At 38.5% G+C, this 20,082-nt stretch overlaps 1 protein-coding gene across 2 annotated transcripts in view; it reads left to right on the plus strand.

Moving 5' to 3' along the window:
• The first annotated feature begins 708 nt into the window (after nucleotides 1-708).
• Nucleotides 709-20,082, plus strand: part of LOC141362784 (uncharacterized) — a 51,974-nt gene continuing 32,600 nt past the window's right edge. Inside the window, exon 1 of one of the 2 annotated variants that reach the window (XM_073865027.1) lies at nucleotides 709-873. The gene's annotated coding sequence lies outside the window, so the exon portion shown is untranslated. The remainder of the gene's footprint in view (nucleotides 874-20,082) is intronic. The other variant, XM_073865026.1, reaches the window with a different exon arrangement.

Here is a 20,082-nt window from a genome sequence, read left to right on the forward strand (position 1 = left end):
TGGAAGTGTTGAACGGCAAACTGCAACACGGAAAAGTGTTTACTGGTTTTTATTTAGAAACAAACGTTTTTTAACAGTATTTGGATTGAGGCGGTTTCTCTTTTTAGAAAGCACCTCTCAAGCCTTAGAAAACACCCTTTTACAGGGCACTGATGATGCCGGACAACATAAGAAGGTCAGTGCCAGCTTATATAAATTGGGATATTGGAGCTTCTCTTTGTTTCAATATCCCAATGGATCCTCAGTCCTCCTAGGCTATCCCTAATACAGTCTAGTCTTATAATAATATTAATAATAACAGCAATACTATATATAAAAAATAAAACTACTACTACTATAGGCTATATATATCATAATATATATAGCAAAATAATTACGTATTATAGGTATTAGAACTAGATATATGCTAATTTACTCTAATGATCTACTGGACTAGGCTATGTATAATTTGCCCTAATAATCTACTAAACTAAGTATAATATAATATATAATACAGGCTATGATATATAATGATAACTATCCTACAAACTCACTACAACCTCGCCACTACTCGCTACTACAACCAACACTTCAACATCAATGCAAACGTACTGTAAAACCGACAAGAGGCGTGAGTTTCGAACCATTTTTTATCCGGAGGGGATACTCAGAATGAAGCAATGACGTATTCAACAGAAACCGAGGCCTCGTTTGTCATGGTCACGTGATTTTCACAGAAACGATACAAGCCTCGAATCAGGGCTTCACCTGTAACGCACCATTTTTGCTCGACACAACTCCGGAGCTTCGCTTCAGATGTCACATCACTATCTGAAAGTGGAGTACAGCGCATCCTAAATCTCGGGTAAAGTTAGCAGCATCTCAAACTTTAAGGTAAATTATTTGCATTAAAACGAGCATATTAACATGCATTAGAGTATATTTAAGGTTTTCTTCCCTTCTCTATTAAAAAACAGGTTCGCTTCCTTTCCTTTTTCGCACTCGATCTTCACCGTCGTTTTAACTTTCAGGTTGTAACACAGTCTCACCCCATGTCGTCAATATTTGACGACACTTGACCATTCGTCAATATGTGACGCGGAGGGTATACCTTTCGCGTCATTTTTTGACGAACTGGGGACTTCAATACTATTACGTCCGTTGCATTCTCTTCTCCTATTTTCTTACCATTTTCGCGTCGGTTTAGGGTTAGATTACGCAAAATTAAACAGTGTACGCGAAATTAAACAGTGTACGCGAAATTAAACAGTTGTCACCTGGCGTTGGGGTTAGAAACAGTTGTCACCTGGCGTTGGGGTTAGAGTTAGGTTTGGGTAGGGATGTCATTATGTAAATCTAACCCTAAACCGACGCGAAAATGGTAAGAAAATAGGAGAAGAGAATGCAACGGACGTAATAGTATTGAAGTCCCCAGTTCGTCAAAAAATGACACGAAAGGTATACCCTCCGCGTCACATATTGACGAATGGTCAAGTGTCGTCAAATATTGACGACATGGGGTGAGGTTGCAGTTTCCTCCAGTGGGTTCAAGTTCGGTATATTCTATATACGTAAATCTTAAAAACGTATTGATCTAAGCATGGCCGGTTTTTGCCAGCTTATAGGGGAGAGCAGGGGCGAAAGTAAAATTTTTCAGAAAAACTTCATTTTTATAGATATAGCCTAGACAGAGATATATTTTCTGCTGTAGTCAATAACTCACAAGTGTGGTTTATCAATATCAGGTGTAATTTTAAACAAATGTAAAACGACTTCTGTATAATTTCACTTTGAACATAAGTAGTGAATTGTTACTTTTGACCCTGACAGCAGTGATGAAAGTAACACATATATGGGTCAAAAGTAACACAACAGAAAAAGAAAGATTTTTGTGTTACACTGGTTTGTATAAAATATACATGACAATGAACTCGTATATGTAACTGCAAACATTTTTTGTAATTTATTTTTGTAAAATATAATAAAATTACATTTTTATTTTAAATTTCAGTTTTATCAAATGTTTCAAAAGCAACCAACAGTACAAACTTAAATTGTTGAAAATAAAATATTTTTTCAACAATATGAACACTATTTAATTGAAATGAAATCAAATTAGAATAATATAAATTTTCAACAGTATTAGCAGTTTCTTATGGTTTTAAACAACTTTCTGGACCTACATGTGGAAAACAGTGAGTAAATAACGCGATATTTGTCAGCCCTGTCAAGGGTTGTGTGCTAAAAATGCTTTCATAGTTTGGGATGCAAATGTTATCAGGGCAGGGCTTGGAGGAAATCTCTTTGTTGCTTTCGTCCCACGTTACTTTCGCCCCCACTCTCCCCTATTCTATCTGTCTTATCTAAATCTATCTGTCTTATGTCTTCTCTATATATCTCATCTGAAGAGGTCTTTTCCAAAACGCTATAAATCCATTTCAATAGTTTTCAGAAAAAGTACATTTTTATCTAGACCCACACATTTTGTAAATATTCTGTTAAAATGTTGTTGTTTTTTGCTCAGTCTGAACATATTGAATAATAATTATTAAATCAAACAACGATATTGTTGATTATAATTGAAAGTTAATTTTATTTTATTTTCAAAACGCTATGGGCTCTATCTTACACCCGGCGCAATGCAGCGCAATGCGCGACGCAAGTGTCTTTCGGTAGTTTCCACCCTAATTTTCACGTTTAGCGCCGCGTTGTTTAAATAGCAAATGCATTTGCGCCCCCTTTGCGCCCATGGGCGTTCTGGTCTGAAAAACGAGGTGTGTTCAGGCGCATTGTTGGCGCGTTGCTATTTTGAGGTAACTAAAATAGACTACGCAATTGACCAACAAAAACCTGGTCTAAAGTCAATGGCGCAATGTGTTTTATGTTATTTAAAGAGCGCATTAGTAATATGCGCCTATAAACGGGAGGACAACGCGGGTTTGCTTATCACAAAGTACATAAATGCGCAGCAGCACAAAAATGCTTTTAAATATGAAAGATTAAAGGATTGAATTTAAGAGATTATTATTGAGTCTCTTGGGCATATTTATAAATGAGGACTGATTATGAGACGTTAGAAGGTGCAAAGAGCTGCTTTACCTGCAGCCTGATAAGTAAATAAATGCTTTGCTTTAAACAAATGCGTCTGTTTTTAAATGTTTTTTTTTTTTTAATGCTACCTCACGGATTTATTGTATGATGACTCTGTAACTGTGGATATGGCGAGATGAGAAACATTTGTAAGTAATGCTTAAAAAACTCTTTGCTAAAAAAAACGCTGTCCAAAGTGCTGAAACGTGAGAGCCGTTTGTAATTTCTTTATCTCCTGTTTGTTACAAATAAAGTATTTTTAGAGTACAAACCTTATCTTACATACTTGTAAATTATGTTTTGATGATATTGGATAGCTATACATTTAAAGCAATTACAAGCCTGCTTTTTACTTCCATGACTAAAAGATAACGGGTTTTAAAGGTTTTAATAAAAAAATAACAATTTCAATACAAGTGAAAAACAACACAATTATTTAACATTAATCTTAAACTGGGGATCTTCTTCCTCCGCTTAGTTTTTCAGTTTACAAAGTTCGTCATCTAAATAGGGATTAGACATAGCGCCAGCGCAACTTGCTTTTAAAGGGAATGAGAGCTGAGACTCTCATTGGTTTACTGCACGTTACGCCCAAAATAATCCCATTACAATAGGACCAACCCTTTTCGACCATGCGCTCGGCGCAAAAACGATTTTTCCCGTCGTTAAATTAGCAAAAGTGGATTCGGACACGCCCATTTAGACGTTGCGCTGTGCGCTTTAGACAATGCGCTTAGATCGTTAAAATAGGGCCCTATGAATCCATCATTTTTTTCCATAAATTGATGGTTTGTCTTTAAAAAACAAATAAGTAAATTATTCAGATAGTGATATACATTGGAGCCGGTATGAAATAAACAGAATTACACATAACTAACTTGCTATTACTCCCTCCACCATTTTAGTTTTCTCCTTAGCAGGGCGTTATAGGAACCTCTTTTGCTTAACATATTTCACATCTCTCTCTCTCTCTCTCTCTCTCTCTCTCTCTCTCTCTCTCTCTCTCCACACAGTTTTTATTAACCTCAAAGACATTAGTAGTTCTACACACGCAGGCACGCACAGCTCGCCTCGACCTGCTCTCAATGACATAACATGTAACAACACGCTCGTATTGTTCCAATCAAAAAAGCACAGCTTTGAAGATATCCCTGCATTGTTCATTAGCCACATTTTGTACTTTTGCACTACACACAATCTACCATAGCTCCTTATCCGAAATTAGGACAAAAAAGTTGAGTAACCAATACGTGACAGCGACACAAACAGAAAGCGTGACATGCTCACGCTCAAACGCGGCAAAGCGTGACATTGTCACGCTGGTCCATGCGTGAAATAGTCACGCAATTTCGTGATACTGGGTTGCCTTATCATAGTCAATGTATCAAACGCCAGTAGGCTATCGAACTAATCAGGGCTGCATTCCCCGAAACATTCTTAGCTCAGATTTTCTTTGATTATTAATTAACATTAATTAATATTATTCTGATTTTAATTATGATTATTGATGTTAATTCGACTTTGCATCAAAGTTTTTTTAGAGTGCCGGGCTTGTAACCTGAGCATTGCTGCCGGTTCGAGGCTCACGAACGGTGGGTTGAGACTGTGGTGCCCTTGAGCAAGGCACCTTAACCCTAATTGCTCCCCAGGCCCTGCAGGGATAGCTGCCCACTGTGTGTTCACTATTCACTGGATGGGTTAAATGCAGAGGTCACATTCCATGTATGGGTTACCAAACATTGGCAAATACTTCACTTACTGCTTGTATCTAAGGTCAACAAAGCAATCATAATATATATTTATTTATTATATAATATATACTTTTATATTTTATATTTGAGGTAGACAGACAGGCTCCAGAAATAAGTCATTTAAGCTTTATCCGCATTGTAACCACACTGCTTGCGCATCCAGTTTCCAAGCACAAACGCGTGAATTAATGAACAACAACAGTTTGTTTTTAGATATTTTAAGTGTAATGCACAGCCAAGCCAAGTGACTTGCATGACCCATTTTGTTCCCCTGTGCAATGCACTTATTGGGAACCCCTTTTATAAATTATCATTTCAAGTGAAGGCATAGCGCATGCATTGGAGCAATTTATACATAATACGTTTGGAAATAAAGTTGCGGGGTTTGCACGGGTTTGATATAAAATACAGAAGGTTGAGTTTAGTTGTTTTCAATTTGAAATATTTTAACCAGATATTCCTAATGAATTGAACTTGAACTATTTCTAAAATGTTTCTTTAATAAAGAACACCGCCATCTCATAACGCCTATACACCTATTACATGAAGTGAATAATTGATTGTCGAGCAATCAATATCAACCTATTCAGCACCTCCACCATGGACAGCACCCGCTAAGGTCGAACTGTCACGACCGGGAACATGAAATCAGGAAGCAGGACACAATTGCAGAGTTCGGGATAAATAAATAACATTTAATGATGACAAGAAACAAAACACGAGGAGTAAAACAACGAACAGGTAATTCAAACAGAAACAGACAGAGAAGTAATGACAATGATCCAACAGTGATCAAACAGAAGACAGGGGTATATATACAGACAGACTAAATGACACACAGGTGTGATGAGACAGGTAATAAATCAATGTCTGTCCAGGTGATGATAATCAGAACAGAGGCAAGACATGACACGGATTAACCGTGACATTACCCCCCACTTAAGAAGTGGCTCCCAGACACTCAAACATAAACAAACAAAAGTCTGGAAGGGAGGACCTGGGGGAGGGACGAAGGGCTTGGAGGCCAAGGTGGAGCCAGCGGAAGCCGGGGCGAAGCCGGCAGGGCATGGAGCCGGAATGAAGCCAGCAGGGCAGAAAGCCGGGGCGAACCCGGCAGTGCAAGGAGCCTGGGTGAAACCGGCAGGGCAGGAAGCCGAGACGAAGCCGGAAAGCCCGGAGCGACCATCTCGGGAACCGAGGCAGATGACTCGACCCTCCTGGGAATCGACAGGGATCCGATCCCCCTGGAAGTCACCTCCCACCATCTCGGGGAAACGGGCTCGTACACGGTGGCGATCACCCCAGGGAAATAATCGGGCGTGGCGTCCGCTCTGAGCCCCGAATCGAGCACGGCGGTGGACCTCCCAGGAATCGGCGTAGATGACTCGACCAGCAGGGCAACCGACTCAAACGCTTCGACCCTCACAGGATCATGCTCACGTGTAGCGACAACCATCCCGAGGAAAGAATTGGGCGTGGTGACAGCCAATTTGAGCCAAGCCTGGAGTTCCGAGCATTCTGTCTCGGTTAGCTCCAAGGAACATCGGGGCTTTGAAGCTTGCGGGGCCCGATGTCCAGTACTCCCCCTCAAAAAAAATATATGGGGAAGCACTTCTCTGCGAATTCGCTGTGTCCTTTGATGGCTGGATCATTCTGTCACAGTGGGTACAGGAATCAGGATGCATGTGTGAAGTTCAGATGAATAAATAATATTTATTAACAAACAGAATGAGAAACAAAACACGAGGAGTAAAACAACGAACAGGTAATTCAAACAGGAACAGACAGAGAAGTAATGACAATGATCCAGCAGTGAGCAAACAGAAGACAGGGGTATATACAGACAGACTAAATGACAAACAGGTGTGATGAGGCAGGTAATTAATCAATGAATGTCCCGGTGACAACAATCAGAACAGAGGCAAGACATGACATGTATTAACCGTGACACGAACTAAAGAAGGTTTACCTTAAGCAACATCCTAAGGTATAGTTCGGAGAACACACGTAGGAAATGTATACCTGCAGTTAAGGTGTACCTTTTGAGTCTTCGTAGCGCGCTATGAGACAACGTTATCGGAGAACGCAGTACTTTTTATGTTACATTAGCAGGCTACTTCACAGGGAAAAAAACGTTATCGCGAAGGACAAACCTACAAAACGGTATTAAACGAGCCAATTCTGAAGCAAAAGTTGTACTTACCAAACACTTTGATGAAGATCGCCTTGCAAACGGGTACCTTCTCCGGATGATTAACATGACAATTATCCGCATGTATTAACGCGCCACCCGAGTGACGAACCTTCTTTTTGTTGTTGTTGTTTTTTGTTATTTGCTTTGTCCAGTAAGTGTTTTCTACCTCAGGTTGCCATTAAAATTGCCATCAAAAGTGTTTACAGACACCGTTTAAAGCAGGCCCGGATTGGCCATAGGGAGAACCGGGAGGATTCCCGGTGGCCTGGTCAGTTTTTTTTTGGCCACGAGGGCCAGTGTTGTCATGCCACCGGGATGAAGGTTGCTGCCCCACTTTGTATCAAGACACGCTCAAGTCTATAGACGCGCGGCCGGCAAGCGCACTCAAATAGACGCGTCTGAAACAAAACTCATGTTCACAAGTAAGCGCTTTGAAAAGCAGAAGAAAGCGGCACGTTCTACGTATTCCATGCGCTTTAGATGTTAATGAACCCTAATGCAAGAATTTTTCCAATAAGTGGTTGGGACTCGGGACACAATCAACTTGTGCATAAAGCAGTGGGGACATCTCTCGCCTGCAAACACACGAATGGGGCTGCTGTGAGTGCTTGCAGCCTACAGCCTCTAAAAGGAAAAGGATTTACAATTCATATTTATTTCATAGTCATTATTATTTCCTTTATTTAGCCAGGAAAATCACATTGACATATTTCTATCTCTTCTTCCAGTGAGACCTGGTCAAGACGACGGAACATTAGTTTCATACAAAAAGAATACAATAAGACAACACACAATTTACAACAATCACAAAATGAATTATCTAAAACAAGAATGCAAATCAATTAAAAGAATTGCAAGTATCCATTAAAACATTTTGTAAAAGACGTTTAAAAGTGCTTAGAGTTGGAAGTGCATTTAAATTAAGAACATTCTGCAATTCATTCCAAGCCCGAGGAGCATAGGAAGAGAAAGCACTTTTGCCGAATTCAGACAATACCCTTGGGCCTTTTAAGCAAATATAAGAACCAGGGCCCGTTTCCCCGATAACGTTCACTCTTAGCGCGCTAAGAAGACTCGGAAAGGTATATCTTACCAAAGTTGTTTGTGTTCCTAAGTGTGTTCCCCGAAGTGTTGCCTCTAAGTTCGACGTAACAATGTCGCTGTCCCAAGTGAAGGTGCTGAATTATTTGCGATCGATCTCTCAGGGATCGATTTTCCACTTCACGTGAAGGTGCATTACGGCGTTAAGAAAGACAACACGCTCTATACAAATGGAACATTACTCAAATTATTCCAGTAACATTTATTTTAACATAGTTTTGTTATCCGTAAAATATAGACTATTAATTAAATTATCAAATTGTCAGTAATACGGGTAGACGAACCGGGTATCCCTCGCTAATCATCCAATAAAAATCATCAATACAAAACAACCTATCTACAATAAACAGAGAGAGTCAGATAGAGAATATGGTCTGAGAAGATCCAGCAGCTCCATAATGGGTTGTCTTGGGAGGCAATTTTTGTAATTTGGCCACGTCAGGCAAATTGTAAAAAGGTTTAAAGTGTTGCCGAATGAAAAAAATCGGCATGGACTAAACGGTTACGGGGTTATCGCTGTTGTGTGGAAGTCTGTTCCCCCTGTGTTTCCCTTTAGTGTAGTGTTTTTATCGCGTTTTTATCACATTATTCTTTATATACATTGAAAGTTTTAATGGCTACTGAGATGTGTGTGCATTAATGTAATGTATCTTGATTGTTTTTGATTGTATTTGTAAGTCAATTATTTTTACAGTATGAATCATATTATATGTATAATATATATTTATTATATATGGAAACATAACAGTTTTAAAACAAACAGTAGAGAGAGAAAAAAGGAAAAAGACAGGCTATGGGCCCTATTTTAACGATCTGAAACACAAGTCCGAAGCGCAAAGCGCAAGTGACTTTGTGGGCGGATCTTGGGCGCTGTTGCTATTTTCCCGGCGGGAGAAATAAGTCTTGCGCCGGGCGCAAATCAATAAGGGGTTGGTCTGAAGTAGGTTCATTATTCATAGGTGTGGTTTGGGCGTAACGTCAAATAAACCAATCAGAACGCTATCCAACATTCCCTTTAAACGCAAGGGCGCAAGTTCCATGGCGGGTTGCTATTATTATGACGGATTTGACAGGCGCACGCCAGGAGCGGTTCACAGCCGAGGAGACCGACGTTCTTGTAAGAGCAGTCAAAGACAGAGAAGTTGTTTTGTATGAGGATGGGAGAAACCCACCCGAATCAGCGTCGGTTAAACAGGCGTGAGAGGAAATAGCCACAAGTGTCTCATCAGCTGCGCCAAGCGCTACAATGATGTCAAGAGACGGGGGGATCCCAAGCTTGCCAGCATAAATCGGGCACGCCGGGCACACAGGAGGACATCGCTGCGTCCACCTTCGCTGAAAGGGTTTGGGGGCTTTGAAATCGGACACAAGAAACGCAAGCAAGGTCCAACCCCAAAGTACACTTACAAATCAAGTTCACATACATAAAGGTTTCTTATGAAAACATTTTAATTATTATTTAGATAAAATAAACGTAATACAGCCACACAACAAACATATGAAAATATTTTATCGTTATTTGCATGATAATTGTTTAACGCTGCCACACAAAATAAATAAAAACTATCACCACAATGCTCACCACAATGATTTCCCTTATCTCATGTATTAATATTTTTTATTGTAACAATTTGATTTAATGATTTCCCTTATCTTATATTTTTTATTGTAACAATTTATGATTTGCAAAAATAACTGTTGCATCTGTGTAGATTAGATAAGAAATGCGCGTTGTGCACGCTATACATTATGGTCAAGCATGCGCCCTTAAAATAGCATAATGAACCACGCGCAACGCGCCACTGACTTTAGACTAGTTTTTTTTTTTTTGGTTAGTAGCGCAATTGTTTTTTGAAACTGCAAAATAGCATAAGAGATGGTTTGCGCCGGAGCACGCCTCCTTTTTTGCGCTGAACCGCCCAGGGAGCGCAAGTTCATTCCCTAGTTTGCCGACGTGCGTCTGTGGAGGGAAAAACCCGCTGTGCGCCAGTGCAAAATACGAAATGATACATGCGTCACTGACAAAGTCAATTGCGCTGGGTGCAAGATAGGGCCCTTTATGTTAAAAGACATAAAACTGTCAAATATGAAATATTTAATAATTTGTATAATAGAATACATGATAGTATTTCTTTTTAGTATAACCAAATTCAAATCTTTAATCTTTCTAAATAAATTATAAATGTAAACGCTATAAACATAGAGGGAACAGACTTCGATGGGGAACAAACACCGGCGCCGTCTTTGATTCATTAGGTCTGATACCAAATAAAGTCAACTTCATAAATAGCCCTGTATCCATTGCAAATATATTTTATTTTTAAGTCTTAAAATGTCCATAACATAAAATCATTGTCAGCATACCATAGATTGACTTGTACTGCGCTGCGCTGATTTCTATAGCGTTTTGCCTTCAAACAACGCTAAGAGAGAGCTTACGAATGGTCCAGACCAACCTTACGAAAGTGTGACTTACAGAAGATATACTTAGCATACGAACGTTTTGGGAATCGTGCCATAGAGTTAAAAGAGAGGTTAAGGAATAGGTTAAGAACTACTTAGCGATAAGAACGTTTTGTGGAACCGGGCCCTGATCTAGTAACATGATTATTTGTATAATAAATAAAAGGTTTGATATATAGGAGGGTTATTTGCCTAAAACAGCTTTTGCGATGTCATAGATGTTATAGATGTAACAATGAATCCTGTGGGCTGCATCGGATTTATAGTTCACCCAAAAATGAAAATTCTGTCATAATTTACTCACTCTGATGTGGTTACAAACCTGTATAAATGTCTTTGTTCTGGTAAACATGAATGAAAATATTTTGAGGAATGTTTGTAACCAAACCATTCATGAGCCCCATTCACTTCCATAGTATTTTTTTTCCCTAGAAGTGAATGGGGCTCGTGCTTGGTTTGGTTATTAACATTCCTCAAAATATCTTGCTTCGTGTTTATCAGAACAAATACATTTATACAGGTTTGTAACAAAATGAGGGAGAGTTAATGCTGACAGAATTGTCATTTTTGGGGTAACTGTCCCTTTAACACCGCAAGTTATGGTGGTTTAATACAGAATATAAACATGTAGGCTATTTTATAATTTTCCTTATACGAGTCATGCACAGTCCTGTTTGATAACCCGCATCCGCGCGATTAAAATAACACTTGACCCATTATCCGACATCAGCATCAATTTATTTCATACCCGCCCGTTTTACATAAAGACTGCGACCGGCTGCACCGCAAATCGTGAAGTAAGTAGAAACCTTTAAAGATCTTCATGCAGAACATTGACAGAAATAAGCACAGGACAATGACTGGACAAATATATTAACATTTAATGTGAAACTTTGTGAGGGTCGGCAGAGATTGACAGCTGAGCGGTCAGCAGTGTTTGAACACTCATAAGCGCTGCGCTTATATTTACACCTTTTAAATTGATGATATGATTGCAGTGATTCCAAAGGGATGTCCAAAAAAACTCAAGTAGAATGTTAAATGTTTAAAGTTTAATGTATTTTTCTCGCTGCCCTGCGTAAACCCGCGCCGGTGATGGCATGAAATGCGTGATGAGATTGCATAAAAAAGTTTTTTGTGCTGCATCGGATTTGGAGCGGGTCACACAATAAATAAACTCATATAGGCTAGGCTACTTTTGAATTCGTTTTGTTAATTTGCTAATATTTAAGTTAAACACATTTCATGTAGGCTTATTTATTTTATTATTTTTTCACAAAAGAAAGATGTAATCATCACGTTCTATTCATTTTAATGCCTTTTGCGCATAAACTAAACCCTTGGGGGAATTATTTATAAATGAATCAACAACGCAAATCAAGGAATGAACTTATTTCTCTATTTAAGACAGTCTGGCAGGGCGGTGATAGCGATACAGCAAACACCGAAAAGTTTATAGGATTAGATTTGGAAATAAGATTATGAAGAAAACAGCGGTCCTGACTCCTGGCTTTTTTCTATACATTTGGCGCACGGAACGCGACATTGCTGTTGGGTTACGTTCAAATAATTTTCTTCAAAAGAATTATGCTTTGGCTCTGACTCGATTGTAAGAGGCTCATTACCTAATTCCGTCTTCGGGTTCGGACCTGATGTGACGGGAGGTTGATGTCAGAGCATTGGTTGTGATCTTCGGACGGATCAGGCAACTTAACATTCTTAACGAAAAAGTTGTCAATCGTTCTTTTCCTCTTCTCTTATCATCAGCGTCTCTCTCTCTCTCTCTCTCTCTCTCTCTCTCTCTCTCTCTCTCTCTCTCTCTGACTGGAGCGCACACGCATTTTTAAACGTACACACACGTAGATCTGGACCATGGCTTTTTCCCTCGAACTCCTGGGTTGCACCAGTGCGACCTGATATTTTTTTAAGTCGCACCATTGAGAAATTAGGTCGCATGTGCGACCAAATTGGTCGCACTCTAGAGCCCTGCTTAAATAAAATACACTTTTTAAGTACACTTAGTAAATGTACTATTTTCGTGCACTCATTTTGTGGCCTATATATCACATTTGTTTTTGGTACTTCTTAAAATTAAGTTAAGAACATCTAAGTGTTATTTTGAGACATAATTTATTTCAATACAAATCTAGTTGGTACTGGTATTCTTACTTTTTCAGGTAAACTGAAGTACTGCTCAAGTACAACTTTACTTTTAATAATTTGTAGCATAACTTTACATAACTTACAAATGTACTTGCTAGTATTTAAGTGTTTTAAGTACATTACGCATACTTGATTTTTACCTGGGATCTAAAATATTCTGTCTTAACCTTTTTACACTTTGGGTACACACTCTCTGTTTTGGGGGATGGACTGGGACTGCTGGATTATTTATTACTTTTTCATGCAACAATGTTTATTTTTGTAATCATTTTAATAAGCAATATTATATAACAAAAAACGTTACAAGATTTTAAACAAGAACGTGTTTAGTGCTCTTATTGTTTTCAGCATGACTTTGTTAAAGGTTAACTTCTAAATTAAATTAAATAACAGAATTCTTAATGCTTATGTTTTGTTGAGATTAGCTTTACCGTTTTACGCTACGTGTTTTAACGTATTTGGCATATTTTATTTAAACCCAATTCTTCTACATCTTTGTACAAGAGTTATTTTCTGTTTTTCGATAGTGTTGTTGATACTGTTGATACTCTTACAGACACAATTATGATGATTATTGCTTTTATCTTACCGAATGTAGTATCAGCAATAACCTGCTCGCGCTGAATTATGCGTCTCGATAACTTTCAGTTTCCATGTTGCCAGATATTAGTACGAAAGACAAGCAAAAATAATTGGCCTTAAAAAACAAAGTTCGTCCAAACCTTGTATTTCAGAAATAAATCAGAGAAATCTCTAATACTAACCTACAACAAACAATCACTTTATAGATAATGTCAAAGTGTCACATTAATTGCTAAAACACTACGTCTAAAGAGGATCTGGCAACAATGGGATGCAAATTCTGTACCTGCGCCATCACAGCTTAAACCAATCTTAGTCGTTTTACACTAAACTATACAGTAAACTGTCCAAACTTAATTATATATGCGGATTCTTTTTGAAAAACTAATTAGTCCTTCAGAGAACTTAACATTTTATTTTTTTATATGAAAAAATTACCGAGGTCCGGACCTCTGTGACCTCATAGCTGGCTACGGCCATGTGTGCAAGTACTTGGCTGTGCATTACACTTAAAGTATATAAAAACAAACTGCTGTTGTTCATTAGTTCACGCGTTTATTGTGCTTGGACACTGTATGCACAAGCAGCGCGTAAACAATGCGGATAAAGCTTAATGGACGCATTTCTGGAGCCTGTCTGTCTAAATATAACACATCAAATATTATATAATAGCCTATAAATATATAGTATGATTGCTTTAGATTTTAGCTTTGATTAGTTTTAATGTGGAAATTTTGTTGAGACTATACAAGCAGTAATCAAGTGCACATGGCCGGGTTTCCCCAAAAGCATCGTACAGAAAGGCTAAGTAGATCGTAAAAACGGTCGTACGAATCAAGCTTCGTAACTTAAGTTGCACTTGAAAATCATCGTAGATCTACGAGCGACTCGTAAGTAGCACTTAAAACCCAGCTGCGAGCGATCGTTTCACGTGCATCTTTGGGAAACGCACGTAAATGAACAACGAATGTTCGTTTAGTAGCTCATAGAAAGCGCTCTTAAGTGCTAAGTTCAATCGTTATCGGGAAACCCAGCCCAGTTTATTTTGAATGTTTATAAAGAATATGGCATGCAGTTGCCTCAAAGTTATAAAACATTAAAAAACTTTGATGCAAAGTCTAATTAACATTAATAATCATAATTATTTTTTGTAATTTTACCTGATTTATTTATGCAGCTAAAATACTAGTCGTTAGACTAAGATTTAACGGATATGAAATGCACAAATGAAATAGTAGGATTCGCTGTATAGCTGCCAGTTTCACCAACTCCATCACCCAAAATATATTTTTTAAATAGTTTCTTAATCCTGTAGCATTTAATAGTTCGCAGTTGATGTCCCTTTGGAAAACATAATTAAAAAGCTAACAACCATCAATGTAATGATGTCTAATTATGTAAATGTTTTATTCTTTAAATATAAAAATATTTGCCTAATTAAACACGGAGTGTATTGCATTTTTTTTTACAAATATTTAGTTATATAGACTGCAATGTAAGTTTTTATGAAAGTGATGGCCCCTAGTGGAGTCATGTGGGATAAGGTATAGCTAAGAGTGCTCCAGACCAGACTTTAGCCGTTTCTCAATATGCGTTCTCGTCTGTACTTGCGTTCTTGTGGACTTGTGAAACGTCATCAGTCGCGGCCCAAGTACTGTTCCAATTCAAAGTTCGCATCAAGCCCAAGTTCACATAAAATCCCCGGATGTGTTCTTGATCCGTCCATTTTATCGGGGATGCATCAGAGGAGACTTGTGTGCACTTATGACAGCGAAGTTTCCCAGAATGCATTTCGCGTCAGGAGTTCGTTCTTCCGAGTCTGAACTTGCAAGTTCGAACTACGAAGGACACAAGTCCGAGTTTGGTGTACTTGGTATTGAGAAACGGCTTTGGTCTGGATGTAAATGTTGAACACCCTCTTCTGTGCTTCAAGTTGCACTGGTAAAAGATCATGATCAATATCATTCATAAACACAAACAGGTAAAATGAAACTGCTAGTGTTGGAAAACTGAAAAAGTGCAGGAAAACATTTCTCTCTTAATTTGTACTGTTCCTTCAAGTCTATAAAATGAGTGCTCCAGACCAACCTTCCGAACGAACGACTTACAGAAGTGATACGTAACTAAGAACTTTTCGGAAAACACGTATTAGCGATAAGGTACAGCTTAAGGTACAACTTAAGAACGACGTAGCGTTAAGGTAGTGTCGGAGAACGCAAAAGTTTATTGAAAAAAAAGTTTCAAAAATATGTTCCATTATGTTTCCTTTTTTTTTTTAACAAAATGTAGAGCTACCTTAGCCTACGTTATTTGGCAATAGACACAATTTAAGTACTTAAAAAAATAACATACAGATTTTTCCATTTGTTTCCAATGCATAGGCTACTTGATAAATCTTGCTTGTGTATTGTATATCAGGGGTTTCCAAACTTTATCAACCCAACAGGTAATCTCAAGACCCACCATTTTTAGAAATATAAATATAGGGGAAAACACAAACACATTTGTTTCCTTTACTTTTTGAATAAGTTTACTTGAGTATTAAAGGCGGATTCCACGATGTTTGAAAAACGCTTTGGAAAAGGAGACGGGCCGACTACCAAAACACACCTATAGCCAATCAGCAGTAAGGAGCGTGTCTACTAACCGACATCCTTGCGGAGTTGCGTATGTGTGGGGCGAGTCTATCAACAGAAGGTCCAGGTTCTATTGGGGTAGGGGCGTGTTTGTTTAGGTGATTTCAAATATCAACATTGGCTTTCAAACATCGTGCATTCCGCCTTTAAAATGTCTTATTGTAGGGCTGCATGATTATGGCAAAAATTATAATTGTTTATGCTACTGCATTTGCACTGAATAGGAAATGATATATTTGAAAAATACAATGAATTGCAAGGCTGCAGAGAACAGTGCACTACTGCAGACTTATACTACTGAGGGTGTAATGATATTATTTTAATAGTCACGCATGAACTAAAGTGGGCCGGTCTAAGGCAAAAAAAAAACTTCAGGGCTGAAAATGAGCCCCACTCCAACCCTGGTTTAAAGCACTCATTTTGAGGAATGAATCACACAAACAAACATCTGTTCAGAGCGCTGCCATTGGATTGTGTAGAACGCTCACCGAATTCTGATTGGTCGAGAGGATAAATCGCGTTTAGGCCAAAAATAGGCTCTGGCGCTTATCCCGTTTTGGAAAAGAACAAAATCTTGTACCTACACTTTAACAAGGAAATGTAGTGATTTGGCATGAAACGTTTATGGAGCAGTAAAAAGGTTAAAGGTGCCATTTGTAATAATTGAGGTAAAAGATTTTAAAAAATCAAATCAAAAGAATGAGATGAAATAAGGGCAAAGATGTAATTAAAAAAATGACAAGGTATAGTGCTGCAGAGATGATATTCTGAATTTCTAGCTACAGCCTGACAGGTGTCGTAATACCAGTTTTGACCATGGGAGGCGGTATGCGGGCCACGTACATAACCGCCAGCCAAACTGCAATACACGAATAAGTCGCATGTGTGGGAGTACAGCCCTTTACTACCGCTGTGTCCGAAAACTAAGGCAGCTGACTTGTTGACTTAAGAGGCATGAAGGCAGCTCAGAGAAATGCAATTCAGACAGCCATGGATTCGGACATGCCTTGATGCCTTCCAGCCTTGCAATAGGGTTTTCGGACGCATTTCAGTTCAGGGAAGAGAGCGGAAGAATGACTGAAGCAAGAGACATTTACCACTACCATAACCATTCGCTGCAGGGAACAACACGCTCGGAATCACAAATAAAATCTGATAAATAAAGGAACCGAACCAGAGTAAATACTGGCACTGCTTTTCATCGCTGGAGACAACTAATGGACATGAAAGAAATGAGGTTCGACTCCGAAATGACAACATTTCTTTTCGATTGGTAAGTAAGATGCTGTTAGTATTTCGCTAGAAGTTCACTTATAATAGGCCTTGGGATAACCTATGCTCAGCTTGTACATGAACTACGGCTTTGTGCAGTAAGTGTGGCTCCATCTGAAAGCAGCTGATGGCGATTCACTTTTAATCAAGAAACCGGCTTCACTGACGAGAAGCGCAATGACTATCGCATGCAAATTATCGCGCATCCTTAGCTGTTAGCGTTTAATAGTTAGCTCTACCCACGGATCCGATCCGGTTTTCACCCGTTATCTACCAAGCTGATGCTAAAATGTAACATTAGCTAAGAAGCTTGAAATGTCTTCGATGAAAATTAACACCAAATGGATGCACGAAACGTAGCGGAAAACATTGCAATTTTAATGAGACCCGAATGTTTTTTTTTTTTTGGTGTGACTAATGATAACTTACTTAGTTGCTAATGTAAATTAAACTTGATATATGCTGCTAAATTAGCAGCTGCTAAATTAAAATAGACCAACTCGCTTTCTGGAGGTATACTGCCCCCATCTGTTTGGAGCGTGGAGTATGAATTGATTTTTTTTTTGGCTGACATTTTAAATGGTCCCTTTAATTACACAGCCAAATGAAACGACAAACTCATTTTAAATGGGGTTATCTTATCTTATCTTATCTTATCTTATCTTATCTTATCTTATCTTATCTTATCTTATCTTATCTTATCTTATCTTATCTTATCTTATCTTATCTTATCTTATCTTATCTTATCTTATCTTTCTATATCTATCTATCTATCGGGATGGCTACTGCGAAACTGACGTTTTGAGATCCCGAAGCGTAGATGTTTCGAAACACTGCTCCGAAATGTGATTCGGAACACCCATGTCACGTGATGAAGTGATTCGAAACACCAAAGTCATGTGACTATAGATTAGATTAGATTCTTTATTGTTCCCAGAGGGATAATTGTTTTCACACAGTCAGGTTGTACAGGACAGCATACATTACAACTAATACACCCTTATACAGCAGATGACAAATAAACCCTTATTCCCACTTATACAACAGATAACAAATAAACCCTCTTCCCACACATGACAGATAACAAATAACCCATCCTCACATCTATAGTACAGAAAAACATATGGTTAACATAGACATCTAGACAAGAATAAACATGGCATGGGCTATATACAGGGCCCTATTTTAACGATCTAAGCGCATTGTCTAAAGCGCACAGCGCAACGTCTAAATGGGCGTGTCCGAATCCACTTTTGCTAATTTAACGACGGGAAAAATGGTTTGTGCGCCGAGCGCATGGTCGAAAGGGGTTGGTCCTATTGTAATGGGAGTATTTTGGGCGTAATGTGCAGTAAACCAATGAGAGTCTCAGCTCTCATCCCCTTTAAAAGCAAGTTGCGCTGGCGCTATGTCTAATCCCTAGATGACGAACTTTGTAAAATGAAAAACTAAGCGGAGGAAGAAGATCCCCAGTTTAAGATTAATGTTAAATAATTGTGTTGTTTTTCACGTGTATTGAAATTGTTATTTTTTTTATTAAAACCTTTAAAACCCGTTTTCTTTTAGTCATGGAAGTAAAAAAGCAGGCTTGTAATTGCTTTAAATGTATGGCTATGCAATATCATCAAAAAATAATTTACAAGTATGTAAGATAAGGTTTGTACTCTAAAAATACTTTATTTGTAACAAACAGGAGAAAAATAATTTACAAACGGCTCTCTTCACGTTTCAGCACTTTGGACAGCGTTTTTTTAGCAAAGAGTTTTTTTAAGCAATACTTAAAAATGTTTCTCATCTCACCATATCCGCAGGTACAGATTCATTAAATACAATAAATCCGTGAGGTAGCATTAAAAAAAACATTTAAAAATACATGCATTTGTTTAAAGCAAAGCATTTATTACTTACCAGGCTGCAGGTAAAGCAGCTCTTTGCGCTTTCTAACGTCTCATAATTAGTCCTCATTTATGTCCTTCAATGCTTTAATCTTTCATATTTAAAAGCATTTTTGTGCTGCTGCGCATTCATGTACTTTGTGATAAGCAAACCCGCGTTGTCCTCCCGTTTATAGGCGCATATTACTAATGCGCTCTTTAAATAACATAAAACATATTGCGCCATTGACTTTAGACCAGGTTTTTGTTGGTCAATGGCGTAGTCTATTTTAGTTGCCTCAAAATAGCAACGCGCCAACAATGCGCCTGAACACACCTCGTTTTTAGACCAGAACGCCCATGGGCGCAAAAGGGGGCGCAAATGCATTTGCTATTTAAACATTGCGGCGCTAAACGTGAAAATTAGGGTGGAAACTAGTGAAAGACACTTACGTCGCGCATTGCACTGCATTGCGCCAGGTGTAAGATAGAGCCCACAGTGATACCAGTGAAATCTACATATTCTTATTTAGTGCTATGATAGCTGTAGGGACAAAACTTTTTTTGAAATGGGCCTTTTTCCAGTTCAGTACCTTATATCTGCGGCCAGATGGGAGTAAAGTGAAGAATTGGTTAAGGGGTGGTCCGGGCTGCTAACTATGACACGTGCCAGGCGTGTCATAGCTAGATCATTTATTTCTGACAGGCAAGGGGTGGGGAGGTTGATTATCTTGGATGCTGTGTGTGAGATTTTGAGGAGTCTGTTTCTACTGGTGACAGTAAGCAGGGTGAAGAAACAGGGGGAACAGTACATTAGAATGGGTTGGATGATGCTTTTATAGAGTAGTAAAAGGAGATGGGGGACCACAGATAGTGATTTCAATTTGCGGATGACATAAAGCCTTTGCTGTGCAAGTTTGTGTGTGGTAATTGCATGTTCATTGAAGCTGAGTTTATTGTATATGGTGAGTCCAAGA

This window comes from Misgurnus anguillicaudatus, unplaced genomic scaffold (assembly GCF_027580225.2).
Source record: "Misgurnus anguillicaudatus unplaced genomic scaffold, ASM2758022v2 HiC_scaffold_29, whole genome shotgun sequence".
NCBI lineage: Eukaryota > Metazoa > Chordata > Actinopteri > Cypriniformes > Cobitidae > Misgurnus > Misgurnus anguillicaudatus.